This window comes from Leopardus geoffroyi, chromosome C1 (genome assembly GCF_018350155.1).
Source record: "Leopardus geoffroyi isolate Oge1 chromosome C1, O.geoffroyi_Oge1_pat1.0, whole genome shotgun sequence".
In the NCBI taxonomy this organism is placed as follows: domain Eukaryota; kingdom Metazoa; phylum Chordata; class Mammalia; order Carnivora; family Felidae; genus Leopardus; species Leopardus geoffroyi.
The window spans coordinates 183,631,345-183,643,730 of NC_059328.1; the positions used below are offsets into that span (position 1 = coordinate 183,631,345).

The following is a 12,386-nucleotide window of genomic DNA, read 5'->3' on the forward strand; positions in this document are numbered from 1 at the left end:
GAAGTTGTCCCAGGGGACTGCTAGATCCGTTTTCCTGGAATCTGGGAAAAGTAGTACCAGTGGTAAGGGCTTCTTTAACTCCTGGATAGGTTACCAAGGATATTCTGATTGACAAGGCACTGGGTCTCAAGTACAGGAGAATACATGAGGTTACCAGAGCTTGAGCTCATTGACTTGTACTCAACTCCTTGATTTTAATTTTATAGGCAGGAAGAAGACTTCTGATCTTTATTCAGTTTATAAAACTGGATCCCCTCTTTGGAAGGGAGCGTAGCTATAGCAAATGACATGAATACTTCGGTCCTCTTAGCAGTTGGACTTTTCACTGTAAGTTAATAAAGAATGGTCTTGCTTATCAGTCTCATATGACTAATAAGGAGGGCTAATAACATTTATTAACTTGTAAAAGCTGATATGTTGACCCTGATCTCCAACCTCACCAACTGCTGGTAGTAATAGAGCCTTAAAAAGACCATTTCACAGGAAATCCTGACTAATTATGTACCATCTTTATTGTAATATTCCTTACACTTTAAACAATATTTTTAGAGACAGAATGACACTGAAAATATGCTGCTTGTCTGAAAGGATTGCTTCGGATTATTTCTTTTTTATATGCTGCTGAAGCAAACACTGGATTATTTCTTACACAGTTTGTCTCACATCATTGTGGGAATTTGAGATGCAAAGAAGATTGCTATTAACTGAAAAATCTTTATGGAATAAGAGGAATTTTTGTGTGAAATAAATCATGTGTTTGGAAAACTACAAATTTTTCCTAGAAAAAAATTCTATGAAGTCCCGACTGTATTAAATTGCCTTCCCAGTGACCCAGTGAATTTTATCATTTAATGTTAATAAAACTACTTTCCAAGTCTGAATGGCACAGAATTTAAATCCCATGATGTTACCACTTAGCTTATAGGTATCTGCTCATACGAGAAAATAAATCTGTTATTACTCAGTGATTTGGTTTTTCCAAATATCCTTTTCAGCTGTTACAGATGGCTGAGCCTCTACCCTCCTTTGGAATCTTAGAAAGGCTCTTTGTTCTTTGTGACTATCATAACCCCATGACCTGAAGGCACAGGTGTCTATGTCAGCTCTTATTCTGATAATGCTCAAGCTTCTATATCTTCTGTTACTGAATGAGGATCAAGGGAAGATGTGATTATTATAGGGACCTGATCTGGGCTTCAAAAATGTCAAGTCCTTGGCAGCTGTTAAGGATAAGGCATCTTTGGAGAAACAATCCTGCTGGGAAGTCACTCTTCCTCCGGCCCTTCCCTACCCCCAGGCTGGAAGGGGTCATCCCTGGCAGCTGTTCTTATAAGGAGAGTGAGGCCAGGCTGACAGCAGCTGTTACAAAGATACTGAACAGAGATTCCAGGAGAAGGGCTAGGTCCAAGTAAGAGTACTTTTATGAAAATATGTGCCACAGTCCAGGGCTCAGGACTGCAGTGGGATGTTCTTGGGAGCTGTATCGGGGGTCATTTTACTTCTCACTCGGTGGATAATGCTGTAAGGTAGTTCTGCTCTCCTGACTGAAAAAAGAAAATGCAGACCTCTAGACAAGGTGTCCAAAGATGACACAGACATAACCGTTATTGATATTATCCATCAATAATTTCCGTTATTGATATTTCCTTTGACAAAGCCTAATGACTGCACATCTCGGCACTATCTTGGTTGGATGTCACTGTCTTGGTTGATGTGGAATTTAGATGTTCTGAGACAGCTTTATCTTTCAGAGTGTGGAATTTGCCAGTCTTCCAGGCAGTACCACATAATGGTTAAAAGCCTGAAATACCAAAACCAATAAACATGGGTTTGAGTCCTGGTTCTACATCACACCAGCTGTACGACCCAGAACAAATTAATTTTTCTTTGTACGTTAGGGTACTCACATTTGAAACACGGATAAAAATAGGAGCTCCTTCAGTGTTGTTGTGAGAATTAAATGAGACGATGCAGGCACAGAGCCCAGCCCAACATGCCTGCAATAAATGCTCATTATTGCGACTTTACTAAAAATAGGCAGAGCTGTTAAACTTCTCTACGAGAAAAGACTTTCAAAGAGAAGTAGGGTTTTGTTTTGTTTGAGGGATTGATTCTTTCAGGAAATGAAGGTCTGATGACTTTTTATCATTGATCAAAGTTCCATGAACTCTGGTGCCATAAAGTTCAAAATGTCTCCCCGTTTTTAGATCTTCCTTGATTTCTTTCATCAGCATTTAGTACTTTTCAGCATACAAGTCCCATATTTCATTTTTTGTGGCAGTCATAAATGACACTGTATTTTTGATATCTACATGTTCATTTTTAGTATGTAACAGTGCAACTAATTTTTGTATGTTTATTTTGTATCCTGTAACCCTGCTACATTTGCCTATGAGTTTTTTTTTTGTTGTTGGTTCCCTGGGATTCCCTCTGTAGACAATCATGTTATTCACAAACAGGGGGTTTTACTTTTCCCTTTCTGTTCTTTATACTTTTTATTTCCTTTCCTGACTTTTTTGCTCTGGCTGGAGCTTCCAGCACAATGTTAGAGAAGAGTTGTGAAAGCAGACATCTTTGCCTCGTTCCAGATTTTAGGGGGAAGTGTTCAGCCCTTCGCATAATGTTACTTGTTCTTTATGAAGTCGTTGGGTGCTTTTTTATCAAATTGAGAAACTTCCTCTGTATTCCTATCTTTTCCGAGAGTTTTTAAAAAATCTATTCAAGATGTTGAATCTATTCAAGGTGTTGAGTTCTGTCACAATTTTTTTCTGCATTGTTTGACGTAATCATGTGATGCTTCTTCTTTAGCCTATTCATATGGTGAATTGCATTGATTTTCAATTATTAAAATAGGCTTTCCCTATACTAATCTCACTTGGTCATGATATATAATTTCTTGTATATGTTACTGAATTCTATTTTTTAATATTCTGAGGATGTTTGCTTCTACATTCTTGAGATATATTGGTTTATATTTCTCTGTTTTTGCTTGGTTTTGGTATCAGGGTATTAGCTTCATAAATGAATCACATGGTGTTCCTTCCTATTCCATTTTTTCAGAAGATATTGTACAGAATTGTTAACTCTTTAAATATTTGGCATAATTCTCCAGTGAAATCATCTCAATCTGGATATTTCTTTGGGGAGAATTTTAACATCCAATTTTCTAAATAGTTATAGGGCTATTCAAATGATCCACTTTACATTGGGTAAGTCGCAGTAATTTGTGTTTTATTTTTTAATTTTTTTAATGTTTATTTATTTTTGAGACAGAGGGAGACAGAGCACGAGTGGGGGAGGGGCAGAGAAAGAGGGAGACACTCTCTCTGAGAATCTGAAACAGGCTCCAGGCTCTGAGCTGTCAGCACAGAGCCCTATGCGGGGCTTGAACCCACAAACCATGAAATCATGACCTGAGCCGAAGTTGGACGCTTAACTGACTGAGCCACCCAGGCGCCCCCCTTTTTTAAAAATTTTTTTCCTAATGTTTATGTCATTTCTGTTTTATGATTAATTGATCCATTTCACCTAAATTGTCAAATGTATATGTGTAGAGCTATTCACAATATTATCCTTCCGATGTCTGAAAGGTTTGTAGTAATATTTCATTTCATTCCTGATACTGGGAATTTCTATCTTCTCTCTCTCTCTCTCTCTCTCTCTCTCCCCTCTCTTTGGGTCACAGTCTCAGTAGAGGTTTGCCAACTTATTAATCTTTTCAAAGAATCCAATTTTTAAAAATTAATTTTCTCCATTAATTTTCTGTTTTCAATTTTATTTATTTTTGCTCCCATTTCTATTATTTCCTTTTTATGCTTATTTGGGGCTTACTCTGCTCTTTTTTTTTTTTTTTATTCTTGAGGTAGAAACTTAGATTATTGACTTGAGACTTTTTCTCTTTTCTAATGTAAGCATTCAATGCCATAATTTTTTTCTGCATTAATTTAACTGTGTCCCCAAATTCTGATTTTTTATATTTTCCCTTTCATTCAATCCAATGTATTTTTTTGGTATTCCCTTGAGGTGACTTTCTTTCACCCATGGATTATTTAGATGTCTGTGATTTGATTACCAAGCCCTGGAATTCTTCCTGGTAACTTTCTGTTACTGATTTCCAGTTTCATTCCATTGTAGTAGGAGAATATCCTCTATGATTTCAATTCTTTTACATTTGTTGAGGTTTGTTCTATGGTTCAGGATATCCTGGTGAATGTTTCATGGGCACTTAAAAAACATGCATTGTTTTTGTTGGGTGGAGTGTTGTATAAACGTCAATTAGATCCTCTTGTTGATGGTATTATTGAAGCTTTTCTATATGCGTGATGATTTTCTGTCTAGTTGTTCTATCCATTATCGAGAGAGAAGTGTTAAAGTCAGTAACCGTTAATTGTGGATTTCTTGATCTTTTCAGTTCAATTGGTTTTGGTTTTGTATACATTGCAGTTCTACTGATTGATGCATACACATTAAAAAAAAAAAATAGGACACTCTCCTTCGGTGGGTTCTAATCTTTTCTGGGCTGCCTTCTGGCATCTCCTCCTTGGGCTCCAGCCCAAACTGGACTACTCTCCTGCCCTACAGGTTTTTAAACGAGTAGGAAGAAGGAAAAGGGAGGAAAGAAGGAAGGAAAAAAAGAGGGAGGGAAGAAAGGCCAGATTATTATTATTATTATTTTTGCTTTTAAACTACGTTCTCTTGGGGCACCTGGGTGGCTCAGTCAGTTAAGTGTCCGACTTCAGCTCAGGTCATGATCTCACGGTTTGTGAGTTCGAGCCCCACGTTGGACTCTGTGCTGACAGCTCAGAGCCTGGAGCCTGCTTTGGATTCTGTGCCTCCCCCTCTCTCTCTGCTCCTCCCCCAACTGTGCTCTGTCTCTACTCTCTCAAAAATAAATAAACACTTAAAAAAACAAGCTATATTCTCTTTGAGAAATCTTCCTTTCTCCTACATCACTGAGTCCTTAGATGCTCCCATACTAGGAGCAATAATCCCCCTTCTTTGAGTCCCTTAGTGCTCATGGTCTATCTGGAAGAAACGACAGAAAATGTGTATGTGGGCATGTATGCATGTGAGTGTGGGTGTGTGTAATTTTAACTTGGTGGATGTCTTCATATCGGTTTGATACATTAGTATAGGTTTTCAGATCTTGAGGAAGAAAAGAGTGGAGGGGATATTGCAATAAAATGAGTTGGTGCTAGGAAGTAATCAAATCTAAAGAAAAGGCCAAACCACAGAAAAGTAAATTTTCATTTCTTCTCTCACCTGTGTCTCTTCTATGAAATACCTTCCTAACAGGACAGTTATCATAATAGTTATAAAATAGCATTTAAGTTTTATCAGTAAGTCAAGCTTAATCATTCATAAGTGTTTTTAATTTGTTCCACAATTTTGGGCACCTGATAAGTGTGTGGGATTACTAAAACCTCTGTCTTACCCAGTTGGTATTTAAATCCACATACATTTAAAGGATAATTGTTTATTCTACCTTACAGCTGGGCATTCATCTTTCCTAAAACAATGATTCTAAGTGTGTGACTTTGTACTGAACCAGTGAGCCATGGGGTATAATCAAACACGAACTTAATTCTCCTTCTCCCCACACCAGGTCTAATCTCCTTTATGGAGCTACTTCTTTTCCTGCTACCTTTTCCTGCTACCAGATAAAATCTCTAGCCAATCCTCAGGCACTTTAGTTACAAGTATAAGTTCGTATCAGTAAGTAGTACACCTACTCTAGTGTAGTAATCACAAACTGAATGCTGTTTAATGTTGAAGCTTCTCTATGCCTCCCGCATAGGCTGCAGTGGGGAAGGACGGAGACAAGACTGACTTCTCTCTGTTCCCCAGCCTCAGGCTCCTCCTCCTCCTTTACCCTCATTGTCTGCCTCTGCCTCCTCCAGGACTAGAAGAGTTGGGGAAAGGAGGACACAGAAGGGGACACAGACCATGGTCTGACCGACTGGCACCCTTCTGGCAGTAACATTCTCTGTCCAGGTCAGATGTTTAAAATTGTCTCTCTGGGATGCTTATGTAGGTTCTCCAGCAACACCCCCATCCCTGGGACCTCTCACCTGCAGTTTCCTCTCCCCATATGAATGCACCTCTCTGCTGATAGCTCACGTTCCTCTCCAGGCAGCCTGGGTCTCCTCACTCTTGAATAGGATCCAGGAGAATGCCAACCCGGCTGTGGCCCATGGCTCACATTTGGACACTAGGAAATGTACACTTCTGACCCATCATTGGTGGGGATGGAGTATTTCTCAAACACAGACCTCTTTTTATTTAATTTCTGGCAAGCAAGCTCTGGTCAGAGCTATTTAGTCTTCAGATTTATCATATACCAGTCTACCGGCCCCTAAATTTCATGGAACACATATCAGGGATCCAAGCAATCTCCTTGAAGCTTCTGTGACTGGGCTTGGGGTCAGGTGAAATCATCCTTAGCCTCTGCTATGGTGGGAGGGGAGTGGCAGTGGGATTCATAGCAGACCTGTCTCCAAAGAAATCTGCTCTCGGATCTCCAACTTCTTAAATGGGGAAGGAGGCCATGGGTTGGAACACTTGTATTTCACTTTGAAATGTGAAATGTCATGTGCCCCATGAAATGAAATGAAATGCCCCACTTTCCTGGGGCATACACCTGGTTGAATGATTCCTTCATCGATTGCCAAATTCATTCACAGTAAAGACACACAAAAAAAATTCTGCTGTATTACAAAGAAATAAATGAAACACTGTGTCATAAAATACTGTCTATTCCACTCTTCTGAATACAGATTCATGTCACATTCTGATTCAAATTTTGTGAGTTTTTACATTTATATTGCTAGCCCAGGAGGCTGCCAGTGGCATCAAAAGATCTGTGCCCACCCCTCCATTCCCTCCCTGAGAGTTCCTCATAAGATTTTATGTTTCTCTTCAACTAAATTAGGAGAAAAAAACAAGACCAGCATTGTTGAGGTCTCCTCTGCCCTTTGGAAGTCTTCTTGCTGGGAGGTCATATACACCTCCAGGTACATCTCTGACATGCACCTCTGGGGACAGAAAAACACCATCAGGGACTTGTTTGGGGCTGGGGTTCATGTTTGCTGGTTTTTCATCTTCTCATATTTAGATGACTGCTTGTAACCCTCCTCTTTTTCACTGCTTTCTCAGCCTTCAGAAGCTTAATTAGACATTGCCAATGTAAGTACATCTTATACAGAGCCATGTAGTAATGGTTTCTTAAGGTCCTGTGATAAACGCAAGAACCAACCAAAACATTAAGTAGTTTATCTCAAAGCAGCATAATTTCAGAGTTCAGTTGCCCAAGATATACTTATCTTCAGAGAATCCCAGAAACTCCTTGGAGAGACATGTAGGGGCGTCTGTCACCCCCCACAGACTCTCACAGTTGAAGTTCAAGTTAGCTTGTAACAGTGAAAGGAGGCAAAGGTCCCAGGGAAGGAGCCAAATTCCAAGTAATTTGGCATGGTATAATCTCGGACTGAATTTAATCACAGGCCTGGAGTTTTCAAACAGTCTTTCTAAATTTCTGCAGGCAATTTACGTAATTATATTGGCACATACATTTTTCCATTTCAATAACAAAGCCACAAAGATCTTTATGTTCGCAGACAAATCTTTAATACTATAAAAGAAAAGCAGCACGCCAATATAAACTCACAAATTCCAAATAGGGGCATGATTCTGAAATTTTTCCCTTCAGAGCTAGTAAGATGCATTCCAAGAAAGGGGAGGCACAGGGCTCTCCTTTGCCAACTCCCTTCCTCCGCTCAGACATAAGTTGTATTCAGACATGAGATGCTTTATTAGCCAAGTCTCTTCCATTCTGCTTTGATATTTTGAGCTCAATTGGTTATGACTTATCACAGCTCTCAGCATGTGTTTGTGGGGAGATTTTTGCTTGTACCCATAGTACATACGTTTTTTATCACAACCAGCTGAGAACACTGGCCTAAGTAGGCAAACTTGGCAGAATCCCGAGCCTTGGCTATTCTACCAAGGCTAAGGAGTTCATACTACTTTCTAGAAGTTGTTTGCTCAAGGAATGAATTCCATATAACTTTATATGAGGGAAGTAGAATGAAAATGACTAAAATAATTTCTGTTCCCTTTTGATTACAGCAAAATAGGCTGAACACAAAGTATGGTTTATAAATTCTAAGCTTATGATCACAGACAGGAGCCATGAACCATGAATGCCAAGTAAGCCCATACCAAGTTAAATGTCAGAGTCAAGTAAAATCTGCATCAAAATTAATGATACATATTTAATGATATGCATAATCACAATAATTGCTCAACTAGATGAGAAGAGAGGTGAAAGACAAATGTTACCAACCTTACTAATCAGCTGGCTCCGAAGGCCACCCACCCTCCTCAATGCTACACCGGCTCCCAAAGGACTAAGGCCCTGGTCTCACAGGAGAGGTTCAGGGGCTATGAATACTGATTTGCTCCACTCCTTCCACAGGCCAGAAACATAGGCTAGGCAATGAGACATAAAGAAATGATTCCCTGCATACTTCCTGCTGTGAGGCTCAAGTAAGCCATTCAGGGCCACTAGAAACACGTCTTTCACTGGCGTAATTCTAGCAGCTGGCACAGAGTCAGGATCGATTTGTTAAAAGGGTCCCCCGCCCCGCTGGAGGACAGGGGTGTTTGTGCGGTGAGATGAGGGAGCAGACTGGCATGGCAGTGGTGAGTCTGAGGAATGTACCTTACCTAGCATACTGGTGGGGTGGTTTACTTTCCTAATATCTAGCACCCAAAGAAATGGGGCTTTTAAGGAATTTGAGGGTATTGTAGTCCTAGAGAAAGAGACAGGGAGTATAAATTAGAAAAGGCGCCCTTCAAAAACCCTACCTCTTGTATCAAGAACAAGCCTGGGGTGCCTGGGTGGCTCAGTTGGTTGAGCATCCGACTTTGGCTCAGGTCATGATCTCATGGTTTGTGAGTTCGAGCCCTGCATCGGGCTTACTGCTGACAGTGCACAGCCTGCTTTGGATCTTCCGTGCCCCCTTTCTCTGAGCCTCCCCCACTCTCTCTCTCTTTCAAAAATAAATAAACATTAAAAAAATTTTTTTTCAATTTTTTTTAACGTTTTTATTTATTTTTGAGACAGAGAGAGGCAGAGCATGAACGGGGGAGGGTCAGAGAGAGAGGGAGACACAGAATCGGAAGCAAGCTCCAGGCTCTAGGCCATCATCAGCCCAGAGCCCGACGCAGGGCTCGAACCCATGGACCGTGAGATCGTGACCTGAGCTGAAGTCGGACGCTTAACCGACTGAGCCACCCAGGCGCCCCTAAAAAAAATTTTTTTTAAAAGAACAAGCCTTATTCTCATCACAAGGGAAAAAAACACTTCCTTTTCTTTTTCTTTTCTTGTGTGTGTGTGTGTGTGTGTGTGTGTGTGTGTGTGTGTGTGTCTATATGAGGTAATGGATGTTAACTAAACTTATTGTGGTAATTATTTCACGATACATGTAAGTCAAGTCATTATGCTGTATACCTTAACCTAATATGTCGTTGTCAAATATATCTCAATAAAACTGAAAGAAAAAATAATTAAATGGCATTCCTGGCATGTGACGAACATGTAGTAAATGCCATTAATGGTGGTCTCAGCCACTCCCAAATCTGTTCACAGTGCTGCGAGCCAGCAGTATGGCTAAGATGCCTGCAGTGGTCTGGCTCTATGATGCTGGTCCTAGGGGAGAGCTCAGGACTGTGTGTTGAGTGGGAGGGAGCAGGTACAAGAATGTTGATAGCTTGTTTAGGATCTCTGCTTAGTTGAACCACACCCCAAGAGGAATTGGAGGATGCATTCCAAAATGGAAATATACAGAACGTTCCATACAACCACAATCATTCAGGGTTATGAGGAGAATTTTCATCCTGTCTGTGTTATAAATAATCCACTGAGGTCCTTTCCTGAAAGCAAACAATGATGACCTTTCTACCAATTTATATTGATAGTCTGGCTTTCTCAGCTGACAGTACAAATTAAGACCACTGAATACTTTCCCTACCCACTTTTGAATGTCTTAAAATTGCCAAGAATAATCATTTCTTTGTAAATCACATAGGGCAAGTTTTGATATAATCAAGGGGTAATTTCATTATTAGACAGAACTTCCAAAACCTTCTTAGGGACAGAAAATGTTTTCGTTGGATAACAGAAATAGTGGCCCTGAAATGGCTTTCCTGAAAAATGAAAATAATATGCGATATATTATTTACATAGAAAGAAAATGTTACAGAACAATCATTCTCAGAGTTACTCAAGCTATGGGATTAAAGATAACTCCTCAAAGTACTTTAAAACAGCAAAGTTATTAAGACTATAATAACTTTGTAATAAAAGTTTGTATGTCCAGTTATGACATGTGGTTTTCATAGAGAAGACCAATTAAAGACAGCTGTGTCTTAAGTACATTTTGGAATGCAGGCTTATGACGGGTAGTAACAATAGTAAGCCTTCACTCTCTGCCACTGATTACTAAACACACAGACACACACACGTACAAACTTTGGGAGGAGCCTTTCTTATATGGGACCTAAACATAGAGTCCTATATGGTGATAGGTCTAGATCAACTTCCACAGCAATGCTGGTGTTGGGAGGCAGAAGTGACCCTGTCTTACATCTTAACCAGTTCCTTCCAAGCTTTTGCTCTATGCTGAAAAGGCTTGGGTGGTGGTAGAGCTTTGCCCTGCAATGGAAAGCAGCATGGTATAGAAAATATTTTTTGTTTTTTAAATCAGGAATCCTGATTCATGAGACTGCTTCTTCCACTAACCAGGGCTATGTCTTTGGCACAAACCAGTTAATGCCCTGTGGTTTGGTTTGCCCATCTATAAGATAAAGGATTGCCCCTTGTCCACTTGTGGTTCTCCATTAAAGTCCATCTTACAGAAGGCTATGAAATCATTGGCTTTTTACATCTTCCTAGGAAACTGGATGGTTTTAAAATATGTCTATAAATCCTTTGACACTCTTCCCTTTGAAAGGTGGAGTCTACTTCTCCTCTCTAGGGTAACCCTGTGTGACCTTCAAGGCTAGATCATTAAGACTGATACTGTCTTTCTCTCATTCATTCTCACACTGGCTCTCTCCCACTCTCTTCTGGATTCCTGAAGTGATCTTCCGGATCACTCCTTTTGATCCCTGAGCTACCACGTAAGATATCCAGCTATTCTGAAACCACCATGCTAGAGAAAATGACAGAAGCTATTTAAATCTTACAAGCCAGGTAACTGACATGAGTGAAGAAGCGTTTGAGATTATCCCAGCCTCAGACATTGTCTGTAATCTCATAGGATATCTTTAACAATAACTACTCAGCTCAGCCACTCCTGAATTCCTGATCAATAAGAGATATTAAATAATTGCTGTTGTTTTAAGCCACTAATTTTGGGGTAATTCGTTTGCAGCCTCTGTAACTGGAAGGGGAACTATACGGAATCAGGAGTAGGGGGAAAATGATACCTTCAAGGTCAACCAAGGAAGTCTTCAGCAACCACAAGAACCTCAGGAAAGGAGACTTAGAAGTCTTCAAGAATGATGATGGTAGATATAATTCACCAATAAATGCCACACCTAGCAACACCAGAATAATCACCTCTCTATTTTCAAATGTTTATGAACATTTCCCCACATTCACGGTTAAGAGAAATATAGTAAGAATGACCCTAAGTGGAACCACTTAAATCTGGCAGCAAGGTCAAAGGTAAAGGAACCAGCTAGAACATCATTCAGTCATTTCTATGGAGGCACTGACACAACTGCTTGCTGGCTTTCCGCCTCAGGCCTTCCTTAATAGATTGTGCAGTTGATAAAGTGCAAGTGTTTTCTCAAACATATCTCCCCAATAACTCTGAAAAGTAGGACTACTCCATTTATTTATGTATTTATTTAATTAAAAAAATGTTTATTTGTTTTTGAAGGAGAGAGAGAGACAGAACATGAGCAGGGAGGGGCCGAGAGAGGGAGGAAGACACAGAATCCAAAGCAGGCTCCAGGTTCCAAGCTGTCAGCCCAGAGCCCAATGTAGGGCTCGAACTCACAAACTGGGAGATCATGACCTGAGCTGAAGTTGGTTGCTTAACCGACTGAGCCACCCAGTCTCCCCAGGACTACTCCTTTTAAAAAGACAAGGAAAAGAGTTGGAGTCCACTGAGGAAGGTGGCACCTACCAATGGACCAAAGATAGTGAGTTTGGGATGCCCCATGCGTCCTAGTGAAGCTGACCCATGGGCGATGCTCAGAAGATGACAAATGGTGGCCGGCAGCCAGGATTTAACCACAAATCTGTAGTTTTTCTTCCTGGTCCACCCAGTGTTTTTGAAATAGGAAATTTCACATAAAAAGTCTACATTTCT

The 12,386-nt window shown here is 40.2% G+C and overlaps 1 protein-coding gene across 11 annotated transcripts in view; it reads right to left on the bottom strand.

Annotated features, from left to right (window-relative positions):
- Nucleotides 1–12,386, bottom strand: part of ANKRD44 (ankyrin repeat domain 44) — a 343,429-nt gene that overhangs the window by 103,129 nt on the left and 227,914 nt on the right. The gene's annotated exons all lie outside the window — the stretch shown is intronic.